Source organism: Lacerta agilis, chromosome 6, assembly GCF_009819535.1.
Source record: "Lacerta agilis isolate rLacAgi1 chromosome 6, rLacAgi1.pri, whole genome shotgun sequence".
In the NCBI taxonomy this organism is placed as follows: Eukaryota; Metazoa; Chordata; class Lepidosauria; order Squamata; family Lacertidae; genus Lacerta; species Lacerta agilis.
Window position 1 is genome coordinate 52,923,842 of NC_046317.1, and position 13,049 is coordinate 52,936,890.

At 42.7% G+C, this 13,049-nt stretch overlaps 1 protein-coding gene across 6 annotated transcripts in view; it reads right to left on the bottom strand.

Annotated features, from left to right (window-relative positions):
• The window catches only part of USP49 (ubiquitin specific peptidase 49), a 47,972-nt gene extending 40,470 nt beyond the window's left edge, over positions 1–7,502 (bottom strand). For 5 of the 6 annotated variants that reach the window (XM_033152694.1, XM_033152695.1, XM_033152698.1 and 2 more), the window contains exon 1: positions 6,959–7,029. The gene's annotated coding sequence lies outside the window, so the exon portion shown is untranslated. Of the gene's footprint in view, positions 1–6,958; positions 7,030–7,164 lie in introns of those variants that run through there. The other variant, XM_033152696.1, reaches the window with a different exon arrangement.
• Between the last annotated feature and the right edge of the window lie 5,547 nt (positions 7,503–13,049).

A 13,049-nucleotide genomic window follows, 5' to 3' on the forward strand; every position in this document is an offset into this window, starting at 1 on the left:
CATCCAAAGAACATAATTCTTTCTGTGCCTTTCTCCATGTGAAATAGCTTCCACCAGAATACTGTGTTATCATAGCAACTGAATCCACAATGGGGTGGGGGTAGGGAGGATTCCACCCACTGACCTTTTAGTAAAATTTCCTCAGTCCCCACTTCCCTAAGCATATTGCCTGCTCTCATTATCGTTCTCTTAGTCCCCCTGCATCCAACATTTCTTTTCTATGCCTTCTGCTGTTTTCACTGCCCCCCTTTGTCCCCAAATCCATTATATTTAGGACCTGGTACAAGGGGACGCGGGTGGCGCTGTGGGTTAAACCACAGAGCCTAGGGCTTGCTGATCAGAAGGTCGGCGGTTCGAATCCCCGCGACAGGCTGAGCTCCTGTTGCTCGGTCCCTGCTCCTGCCCACCTAGCAGTTCGAAAGCACGTCAAAGTGCAAGTAGATAAATAGGTACCGCGCCAGTGCGAAGGTAAATGGCATTTCCGTGCGCTGATCTGGTTCACCAGAAGTGGCTTTGTCATGCTGGCTACATGACCCGGAAGCTGTACACCGGCTCCCTTGGCCAGTAACGCAAGATGAGCGCTGCGACCCCAGAGTTGGACACGACTGGACCTAATGGTCAGGGGTCCCTTTTACTTCCTTCCAACCTTCCTTTCAGTCTCCACTAATCTCCATGCCTATCCAGTTCTCCTCCAGGCTACTGTAACATCACAGCAGTTCAGCCAGTAGCTATGGAAGCTGTAGACTGACAGGCAACAGACAGTCAATGTTTACAGTTAAGCTAAAGTGAAATGGAGTGTACCACCAGAAAATAACGAGGGGGAGGTTGAGAGTTCTTCATCTCTCCTCCACTGCAGTTTTATATTTAGAGGTTGGAACTGTAATACTGCACAGGTAGCTCCTACATTAAATCTGTACTGCAAATCCATCCTATACAGTGGTACCTCAGTTTAAGAACAGCCCTGCTTACGAACTATTTGGTTTACGATTTCCGCAAAACTAGAAGTAGTGTCCCGGTTTGTGAACTTTACCTTGGTCTAAGAACGGAAGCTGAATGGTGGAAGGGCACTGGCAGCAGGAGGCCTCATTTGGAAAAGTGTGCCTCGGTTTAAGAAGGGTTTCTGTTTAAGAACAGACTTCCGGAATTGACCGAGGTATTGACCGAGTTCATAAACCGAGGTACCACTGTATTAAGTGGCCATTAACAACATGGATTTACTATGTGGAGAAACAACAGTCAGGTTGGGGAATGGAAAGGGCATCCACTTGCTGAGTGAGTGTGCCAGTCCTAGCTCCTTATCATTGTTATTTATTATTATTTTTGTGCTTATGTACTCTGAGCTTTCAAACCATCCAAGTTTGCCCAAGACTTGGGCTTAAAATGACGCTGCAATCACGATTCTTATATAGCATCTGATTGCTAGTGGGGTCTGGGAAAGGATGAACAGATAGAAGTGAAATCCAAGTAAGAAATCTAATTACTGACTGGCAAGGCCACTACCCCATTCAAGAAGTCCCAGGGCACAACCATTATTGATAGTCTTTGTCCTCCCTTAGTAACTCGTGTGGGGGTTTTTGGGTGCTGCTAAATCTTTAGGTTCCTGTGGCAGCCTCGAAGACTTTTCACCAATCACACTCATGGGCACAAAACTGAAATGCTTTCTCTCCAGTTTAGATCTAGGAGCTCCCTACGGTGGAAGAATGGCAAATAAAGTTAATGGACTATATGGAACTCGCTGAACTGACCGCGAAGCTCCGAGACCAGAGGGAGGAGACGGTGCAAGAAGATTGGAAGAAATTTAAAGACTATTTGAAACAACGTGAAAAATTGGACATTTGAAGTGAAATCAGTTGATATGAGAGGCGAAAGCTAACACAATGATAGATTGAAGTAGGATATAAGAAGTGAAGTTTAAAGGAAATTATAGTTAGTATAAGTTAGAAATATAAGATGTTAAGAATAATGTGATAAGAATAAGATTAAGTGATAGAAATAAGATGAGTTAAGATTAAGATATGAATTGTGGTGATTTAAAACTAGTTAAGAAGTTACTAAAGTATAATAGAATTGAACGCAGAAGAGGGAACGGGGGAAGTCCCTTCAAATAAGTTTAGAATAGAAGTTAAGGTAAATAGATGATTTTGTTTTTGTGTTTTGTATGATTGTTTTTGTATAGTTTGTAAGGTGTTTGTTGTTTGTTTATTTTATGTTGTTTGTTTTGAAAACCCAATAAAAATTTTATTAAAATAAAAATTAGATCTAGTAACTATTAACATATAACCACACAAGGTTATTGAAGTGATTTAATTGTCTGATGAATCATTATTATTAAAGGCTATTTAGAAGTTACAGCTGGAATGGAATATGACAGCCTTCGTCTTGATGTGGAAGAGTCATTAGACACATGCTGCATCAACATGTTGTTATAAGAAAAAAAACCTGCTCCTTTCCCCTTATGGGGTACCCAAGAGCCCGTAGAGTGTCCTTATGTAGGTACTGCTTAAAACAATGTGAAGAACAATGATGGCTGCCTGTTGTTTTCACAGCACAGTTCAAGATGCTGGTTTTCTTGCAAGAGGCCTTCAACAGCTGAGCTCCTCAACAGACTATTCCCCAACCTGGGTACCCTCAAGTGTCTTGGACTACAATTCACATCAACCCTAGTCAGCACAGCTCTGCTGGCTGAAGCTAATAAAAGTTGTAGTCCAAAACATCTTGAAGACACTAGGTTAGCAAATTTTGCCTTAGTATCTTAAATATACGAACTGCCTTATATCTAAAATTTAATGGTATGATCCTTTGATAATTTCAATTTTTATATACACAGAAGGCAATTTTTATATACACAGAAGGCAATTTTTATATACACAGAAGGCAATACAATACATGTACTTGCAGGACTAAACTAGATGAGATGTGAGATATCTGTACTCACATCCCCTGCCATTGCCTTTTTGATTAAAAGCAACTGGAGGGGGGTGCTAGCAGCATTTGATAAAGGCCACAGCATTGCATACTGTTTTCGCAAACTCAAAGTGTCACACACACAAAGCTGCTACTACCCCACTGGGCAAAACACACCTGTATGTTCTCCCCGGTTGGGCAAATAGCACCTTTTGATGGGGGATATAATTAAATCCATGAAAATGGCACTGGGGGGAGAATTAAAATCTCCCTATGACTGTTTAAGGAGAAGAAAGAAGTGGAGAGATCTTCTACATCTTGTCTACCATGGGCTTTTGGTGCTGTTAGTCCAGCTCTAGAAAACACCCATTTTATAGAAATTTCCCAGTGCCCTAACCCAGTGTTTTTCAACCTTTTTTGGGCAAAGGCACACTTGTTTCATGAAAAAAATCACGAGGCACACCACCATTAGAAAATGTTAAAAAAATTAACTCTGTGCCTATATTGACTATATATAAAGTAATTCTCTTGAATTTTTCAATTTTTCCCACGGCACACCAGGCAACATCTCGCGGCACACTAGTGTGCCGCGGAACAGTGGTTGAAAAACACTGCCCTAACCTGGTTATTCAGGAAGCAAGGAAATATACTTTTAATCACCAAGCTTTTAATCACCAAGGTAGGGCTTAAATAATCCTAGAGGCCTAGTCACATGGGCACCTAAAACTGACAATATTAATTCAGTTCTAGATAGCAAGCTGTTTTCTGTAGGTTTTAATATATTTAAAATAGAAGCCAAAAAGCATGAAAGAAACATTTAGTCTAATTGGTTTAATCTAAATTCAGTCTTCTCCACATCCCTTCCCAACAAGAGCACATGTGCAGATGTTGAAGCATTTTCTTCAGTTTTCTAACAATAATACCAGCTATCAAAAGATGACAGAACACCCTTGGTGAAACTCAGGAGTACATTGCAAATGCAGTCCTGCTTGCTTCTTCCCATCAACAGAATCAAGTTCCTTCTGTTTGTTAGGCTATATTAGGTTTTTCTTCTAAAATATTATGGGGTACAACTTTGGGTGATATATAGTCAGACAGTTATTTTATTTAAATTATTTTAAAATTAATAGGACTGTCAAATTATTGGGGAGGCCCCTCTGTGCTGCCAGATATTACTTTCTGCCAATTCCTTCTTACATGTCCCTGATAACATTAAAACCCAGATTCTTCAGTTTTCACTTCTTTTCCTTGAGTGCTTAACTTCCTCTATCAGCCAACCTCTTATCTGCAATTCAAGGGGGGGGGGGTTATGTCACAGAAGTTTAGCCAATGATACAAATGACTCACAGGTAAAGCCAACTATTTTTCAGGAATAAAAGAGAAAGAAATGAAAAACAGTTGGAGATATATATATATTTTTTGTAAATTTACAAAACTATATTTTTTAAAGTCCATATTCTCTGTTTTAATTTGACTCCTTTATTTCTGTATAAGGTGGGATGGAGGTTTATATAAGAAAAGTTTTAGATTTTAAATGAGTTGATATGGGGTAAGGGATAGAACTAAACTTAAATTTGATAAGTTGAAATTATATTAAAATGTATTTGCTGTTATCGCCTTTTAAAAGTCTATCTGAATGATCCTATGTAAAATCATTACGTTTGATATCCTTTATTTTTCTATATATTTTGAATAGATATGAACATAACATGAAATCATGATTTATTTATTTTTTACAGATTAGTAAAGGGGCAAGGAAGAAACATGTATTGTTAAAAACATGGTACATTCATATTCTGCATTTTGTTTAGAAATAAAACATTTTCCTACCTATATCCTATAAACGTTTCAGTTCTAAATAAACTGGAGAAAATACCGGTAAATTTCAAACAGGAATTCAAAATTTCATTGACAAATATTACTAATTTAGTGTGAGTGTGTTGAAAGTTTTCAGCATTTTAGCATGAAATTCAAATTTGCTTTATTGGGGGAGGGATAAAACTTGTTTCTTCACAATAAAATTGGACTTAACACAACCAAAGAAAAACACAAGGCTTCTCAAAAGGCTTAGGAACATTAAAAGGAACTAGAGATGCCTGACTTGACATCTCTTATTTTTCTGACATCATTTAACAAACCACCTAGTTTAAAGTTAATGTTTAGCCCCACCCCTTTTTCCACTAACAATTGGGGGGGGGGTAGAAAAATGGAAAACTTTGATGAAGTAAACAAAAAGACTTCCTTCTCTCAAAGATCAAAGAACCAACACATTCTGAAATAGCAAGAACCTCAGGCTTAACACTGCAATCTTTAAGTATGCATGAGACACACAGCTCCTCACTAGCTGCTTTCCCCCTACAAGATCATGCTCATCTGGCAAAACAACTAGTTAATGTAACATAAAACAGACTTTTAACATTCTTTCACATGTGCTGATGCGTTCAATAAAAATGCTTTTTAAAGCATGTAAAACCTTCCTTTAACTTTAATGTGGTAATATATACAATTTATTTATAAAAGGAGAGAGAACAGCACTACATGAAAATCATTATCTTCAGCATCCCATTCTTTTTGCATGCAAGGGCAGCGTAACAGCACTGACTTCAATAGCATAGTTGCTGTGTGACAAACAGTGTTTGCAAATGAGTTATTACAAAAGCTGGAAGCATCCTGTAAGGCTAAGTGTTCTCATTTGCATTAACTCCAGGGACACCCAAGTTCCATCATATGGTTCCATCCTTGGAACAACTTCTTCAGCACTGCTACACTTATAATCAAACCAACAACGAAAATGAGTTCAAAAGTACTTTAGTACAATGCTTTCTCTCAAACCGATTTCATACTAATGTTCTTAACTTGGAGCAGAGGGAAGGAAATGCTGTGGGATTAAGGATAATAGATCAATGCGAGTCAGAGCACAATGCTCTGAAAAAAGAAGTTAGAAACATCACACTTGAAGTGAACCACCTAAACATCTTCCAGCAAACAAAGAACTGCACGCAGCTTAGCAATACCAACGTGCACCACCCTGCTTGCCCATCTTTATTTTAGCTCTCTTCCACGCTTCCTATGCTAGCACCCGCAACAATGTACAGTACGGTAATAATATTCCTCACTACAATCCTTGTTCCAAGTCTGGCATCCTCAGACTCAAACTTCTAACTCTCTTGCTGCTGCTTTCTAGCCATTAAGGGCCCTATTCACTTCACAAGCATTAAGATGGGGAGCTTCTTGTCTTAGATCTCAGCAGCTATACCATACACACCAGTCCTTAATTTCCCCTCTCCCCTTACAATGCCTCTTTTAAGGGTCCCTACAACTTTAATTTCTAAATTGTTCCTGACTTAGTCCTCCCAACCCTCGGGTTTCTTTTCGCTTTTGTTTCTCTGTCTGAGCCTTCAGGTTCCCCCTGTCCAACCACAAGGGCTTGATATACCCCTAGCGCTCAGATTGTACAAGAACCCTGTGTCTCTCCAACCGAGGTAGTCTGGCTTGAGCATTTAAAAAACCAGTTAGTTGGCTGCTCCCTTTGCCTGTTCAGCCACGGGCGGCAAATCCTGTCATAGCCGCTCTCCTTTTTTCCCCAGTTGGTAAGGTTGGTGCCCTTTCCTGCCCTCACGCAGGGCAAGCTCTCTGGACCTCTTTCCCCAACAGGAGGTCCATGCCCGCCTCCCTTTCGGTGCGCGCAACCTCCCATATGGCTGGGGGGGGGGGATTCCTCCTCCAGCCCCTCTCTTGCTTAGGGGTCAAGACCTCTTCCCCTCCGTCGGCCTGGCCAGGCGGGAAGGTAAAATTCCCTCCAAACAGGAAGGAGGGGCTTAAAGCAACACAACCCCCACCCCCAATATGGAATTTGAGCCCCAAAGGGGTGGAGCCCCCTCAAACCTCCCACCCCAAATCGGGGGTCAAGTCCCCCCCTCTACCCTCAGCCTCCCTGGGCCGCACATGAAGACCCCTCTCCACCCCAGGTGTGGGTCTTTCACTTCCCCCACATTTAGGGTTTGAGCCCCCAAGGGGGTAAAGCCCCCTCCCCCCCTCCGGCCCCTTTATTTACCGCCATCATCAGCACGCGCGAGCTGTCACCAAGCGCGAGACACCCCAACCGGTACCTGACACGCCCCCCCGACCGCCATTGGCCACCAAGCTCGCCCCGCCCCGCGCTTCCGTTGGCTGAACCGCCCGCCACACACTATTTCCTTCCCACCCCCGGCTTGGGCCGCCCTACGACGAGTCGCCATTCAGCGAGCAAGTTTACGCTACCTGCGCAAGGGGGCTCCCGAGAGTTTTCTTGGACGGTTCCTTTTCTTCTCGGCGTCATCTACGTAACACGAAAGAGCGGGAACCCTCTCACTGATTTACGCTAGTGACGCGTCAGATTGTGTGGGGTGGTTGTTGTTGTTTTTAGTTTTTCCGAGAATCCGAAGATTCTTCGGAACAGTTCGCCCTAACGGCGTGGCGGACGCGTTTGCCGTCTCTTGTTTCCCCGAACTGCTAGTTTACGGCACTTGCGGAAGCTAACCAAATCCTATAAAAACCAGAAGCGGAGTCTCGGAAGGAGGGTCCGGGGAATACGTTAGCTCCGCCCCCGGAGCTGTGACATCCGTAGGCTTTGTGAATCGCGGGGGGAGGAAGAGGGGGGGGGTTAAGTTTGGTTGAATCACAGGAGGGTAAATAAGGATGTTTCAGAGACAAAGGGGCTCTTAAAGATGCAGGACCCCATTTCGTCGGTCGCCCGCCTGTCTCTCCGGAGCATCGTGGAGGGCCTGGCCGGGGAGCTTTGGTCTCGCGGCGGGGCTGAGGGGCTTACAAGGCACAGGGGAGAGAAGCCTCGCGAATGTCGCTGCTCCGCGACGGCCTCCCGAGACAAGGGAAGGGGCAGCAGCTGGCACGTTCACATGGCCCAATGTGTAAACACACGTGTATACACACACGCAGCGTGCGCGCGGCCCCGCAGGGTCACTGCCTGGCGGACGCCACGCGGAGCAGGGGCCGAATCCTGCGCCCCGTTTCCCTCTCCAGTCGCAGTTCCGGCTAGAGCGCCGCAATAGAAACCGTGCTAAGGAACCCACACGGCGTCAAAATGTGAAACTTGCCACTTTTAAAAGTATATATAATTTAAACAGATATTATGTGGCCTTGTTTTACCGTCAGGAAGGAACTGATGACATGGCAGCAGGTGAATAATCTGAGGCAGGCAGAGACTGCAGGGACAGAAAAGCTGGTTCCGTTGCGGCCGTTTTGAATCTCCTTGTATGCTTGTATGTATAATGGGAGAAATTAACCTATTCAGAATAACTTTGCAGCAGAGGTGTCGGCAAATTTATTCAGAAAAATCCTGTTGGTTTCAATGAATCTTTCTGGAAAAAGCATGTGGTAATGTGCACTTTCAGGGGGGAGAAATGGAAGATTTATACTGATCGGACCTTACCATTTTTGTGTGGAAGCCCTCCCCGCAAATCTACCACCAGATTACAGCTCACATCTTTATCAGTTGACTGCAGTATAGAAATCCAGTGCTTTGTGATGGTAGTGTGACATAAAAGCACGGATCTTCATTATTAAAGTTAACATGCAGAGGTTCCCCAAATGCCAAATTTGTTATTAAATCACAGCTTGCATTCCTCCACAAACTATACTGCAAAAAATAAGGGGTTCAGCACTTCATGGCCACAATAGCATAAAACATGGAATGCTCCCAAAGCCACTATCAAATCACTGCTTGCAAGTTGCATCCATTTCCATGGACTCCCAACATAAAAAAACACAGCTCTAGATTTCCTTGATATCCAGCCTGGTAATTCTGATAATATTAGGGCCAGTCCCAACCAGGTATTACCTGACTGGATTTTGGAATTATTGTAATGGACTAAGACAGCTTCCTTTGCTTTTTTTAGATCTAGCATTGTTGTAGATAACAGATAAAAGGCACAGACCCTAATTGATCCTCAATCCCACCCCTATAGAATTCCTCCCTATCTGCCATCAAATCACAAATCACATTCATGTCTATGAAGTGCATTATAAAAATGTGGTGTGATGCAAAAGTATGAACCAGATTCATAGATTATCAGTCCCTACTCCAGGTTTGGGGGAACTTTAGACAAGCTGCCCTCAATGGGCCACATTGCATACTTAGTGGGGACCAGCTTATTTGTGGGATGGCTGCCTATAGCAACAGCACTGAGCAGAGTTCTGACTAGTGCACCTGAACTTACCTGCTGCACCACTCCCCATTGTGGAAAAGCAGGCTGTTTACTTGATGATGGCATCAGCATATCAGATGCTGCTAGACTTGTATGCAGGTGTCCCATATTGATATATTTGTTGTTTAATGCAACTTTTTAGACTGTTATTGTCTCCCAAAGTGGCTGGCATCAATTTTAAAAAGAGGTAGAGCTGTCATCAGGACTAGAAGCTAGAAGAACACACAAGGTAAATGGAAGTAAATGGGATAGGAAGGAGATTAGTTCTTCTTCAATGTCAGAACAAAGTGAAGAACTATATCCAGTTCAGGCTAGGCTGATCTTCTGCAGCTGGTATTGTTGCCTGAATGCTCTTGTTCCTTTGACCCATGTGGTGGATCACTAAACTGCATGTTGCAGTTGTTGCTGCCTTCTTAATTAAGAAGCTTCTAGCACTGGACTTACTTCATCCACCCATACTTCCCATTGGATCATCCAGGGAAGGAATGAGTTGTAGCTTTCTGTTGCAATTGAATCTTGTTGAGCAACAAGGTCTTCCTCAGCTCTGGTGTGTTCCTGTATGCTTGATTATTGTTTGGTCATGACTTTTGATGTTTCTTCCTACTGTTTTGTCATCTGGTCCTGGTTTACTTCTTGATCCTGAAATTTAGTCTTCAGTCTGTGCACACAGATATGAGCTCCGATGTATGGAAGATGCATGTGATTGTGTCACTGTGCTTGTTGTATTGTTGGCATCCTTCTGTCTTGAGAGTGTTCCTCTGGAATGAAGTCCAACTTCCCCGGGGCACAAGCATGGGCAGTGTGTATGGAGGTGGTCCTGGGCTGCCCAGACAACACTGTGATGGAGCTGTAATTTTTACAGTGAAATCTGTGTGGATGGGCTTGAGCTATGAATAGATGGTACACTTTTATGGTGTAGCAATTTTAAAATAAGAGGAATTGCCCTGGATCTACATTCTTGTTTTGTGATGGTAATGTAAGGACTAGATCCGTTTATAGTGATGGTAGATTTGAGAAGTCTCCAGGGAGAAACCATGAGGATCTAGGATCCTTGGTTTAGCACTCTGATGGAGACATGAAGTCATGGGTCTGTGATTTTTGGCAACACATTTTGTGAATACGGATGTGACTCATGATTTGGATTTAGACCATTTCCATTGAGAAACTATGCTGATGAGCTCCAGGTCCATATTTTTTTGCACCACAGCAAACTGCTAGATCCATGGTTGTTATGAGGAAGAATGTGAACTGTGATTTGATAATGGTTTTGTGTTGCATGCGTACAAAAATAATGCAAATTCAGTGGGATCCTTTAATTCAACTACAGTAGAGCATACTTTTACTTTCCACTCCCGCTCCAAGGGGTATGAGAAGAAGTGTAGTGAACCCTGTATGGGGATTGGCCAACTGAAAGTTAACCCAGAATGGCAGGCTGATTATAGTTCTAATTGCCATGTGAAATAGAGGGTGGGGGGAGGGGCTAGGCCAACTTGGGGGGTGTTGTGTTGGGAGAGATCTATCTGAAACCTGAAAAGACGCTGCCTAATGGCCCTGGGAGATCTTAGTTTGAGATTATAGGAGATTCCCGCCATCCACAAACAAGGCACTGAATGAAGGTTCTTGATCATAGTTCACCATCTGTGAAGAAGGTTGCCAGCTGAGCAGTACAGCTGCAATAGCAATAATCAAGGCTATGAAACATCTTGCTTTTTTCTCTGTGTACTGTCTGATTTTTATTTTATTTTATGTTAATTGGTTAGCTACAGCAATAATTTAGGTTTAATATCCCAGACATACCGGTATCTTATTTGTTCTGTAACATCTGAGTTCCCATACTGTTGCTTTGCTTGTCTAAATTCCTTGGGGCTTTTCTTGACCCCAAAATAAATCTTGCCAGTGTTTGAAAGCATCTAGCTGTGCATTCCTTTTTGGCTGAAATTCATGCAAGGTGTGTGTGGGGGGGGGGGGGGTTGCACACCCTCTTGTGGATCGATTGCAGAAGAAAGGACTATTGACAGGCTAATGAATTAAGGTGTTCAGGGCACAGATCACCCTGAATAAAAATCATAAACTCTCTGCTCACTCTGGTCTTTTCAGTTGGCTGATAAAACAAATCCAAGGGCATGGAAGTAGGAAATCTGAATTCCTAGGTGTGTTCAATAAAAAAAAACACCTATTTTAGCCAGAGTGCACTTATTTCAAATCTGTTATTTCAGTCTTATTTCAAATCTGTTATTTCAGACTTTGCTCTGCTTTAAAAATGTTTTCTCAGATTAAGCAGATAACATTTTAAAAACATCATATAAGTTTTAGAGCAGTTTCAACTTTTTAACACAATGGCAGGTAGTGATGAAATCTGTGATCCTGCTCCCAGGAGGCCGGGAGAATCCTCTTGTTGTCTGAGGCCTCAACGCAAGAAAAGATAGGTCACAATTGCCAGTCATCAAATGGATAAACTTTACTCTTTGCATGCACAGGGCAAAAGTCCCTCATGATACAGACTAGATAAAGTGGTGGTAGCTCCAGTGAACCCAAAACTTACAAGAACCCTGTGAGGTGACAAGGATGCAGGGACTCCAGTCACAGATTTATGACCCAAAATGGTGTACATTTTGCATACGATTGGTGCCTCTGGAAAATTAAGGTAACATGTGGATGGAATTCCACCCACATTGCATTCTTCGGCCATATTAGCAGAGTATTTTTAATCTTTGTTGGAAGCCGCCCAGAGTGGCAGGGTACAAATAATAAATTATTATTATTATTATTATTAATTATTGTTATTAGTAGTAGTATTAGTATTAAAATGTAATGTATCCAGTACAGTGCTAAGCAACTCTTCTGTCAGTGCAAGGATCCACAGTTGTGCAACAGGACTTTCCCCCCTACCCCTGACTGGTCCCCCTAAAACAGTTCTGGGGGTTCTTTAGGCTCTTTGGAGCAGATCTGGGGAGCATGCATAGTACTCAAGCGAGGAGGAGAAGTCATATCGCACAAGCATAAATTCTTTTCCCAACAGGACAGTTACTTAGCACTACATTGGATGCAAGCTTGTTTTCAGACAGGGCCTGCAGCAAAAGACTGCAGCATGACCCTCATTGGCCATTCCCTAACAATGCCACTTCACGGGTGCCAAAAGATGTGAGGTGGCCATCCATGAAGATAAGCTCCTTCAGGCTGACCAAGTCAGGGCATTGTCAGTCACCTCTTTGATTTTGAACGACAAGCAACACATAGGCTAATAATATACTGACAATATTTTTTATAACACTATACTGTATCAAAATTCATAAACAGAAGACATATAATATGTGCATGGAATCACAAACTAATAAGAATCAGATAAATGTTCCATAACCAGGAATAGTAGGATTGGCAAGTACCTCTTTGATTTTGAGCATGTTTATAAGCACACTTTGCCTGTTGTCTTTGTCCATGGAGTTTTCTTGGCAGGGATACTGGAGTGGCTTGCCAGTTCCTGCTCCAGGTGGATCATGTTTAGTCAAAACTCTCCACTATGACCTGTCCATCTTGGCTGGCCCTGCACGACATAGCTCATAGCTTCTCTGAGTTATTCAAGCCCCTTTGCCATGACAAGGCAGTGATCCATGAAGGAGCTACCAGCATGAGGCTGTGGAAGACAGGAGTGCCTGGTGTGCTCTGGTCCATGAGGCCATGAAGAGTCGGACATGACTAAACGACTAAACAACAACAAATAAGCACACTTTGGATTTTACTGAGCATTTTTCAGATCCTTGGTAGCAGTTTATTAGTAGCCATATGAAACCTAACTTTTAAAGGCCTGCCCCAAAGAATTGTGTGTGTGTGCGTACACACACACATTTCAACTCTTCCAGGCAGTTACTGTTGTTTTCAAGTTGTCCAGCAAGAAATGCACCCTGTAACCTGCAAAGTTTTAGGGCGCACTCTCTTGACTTGTGT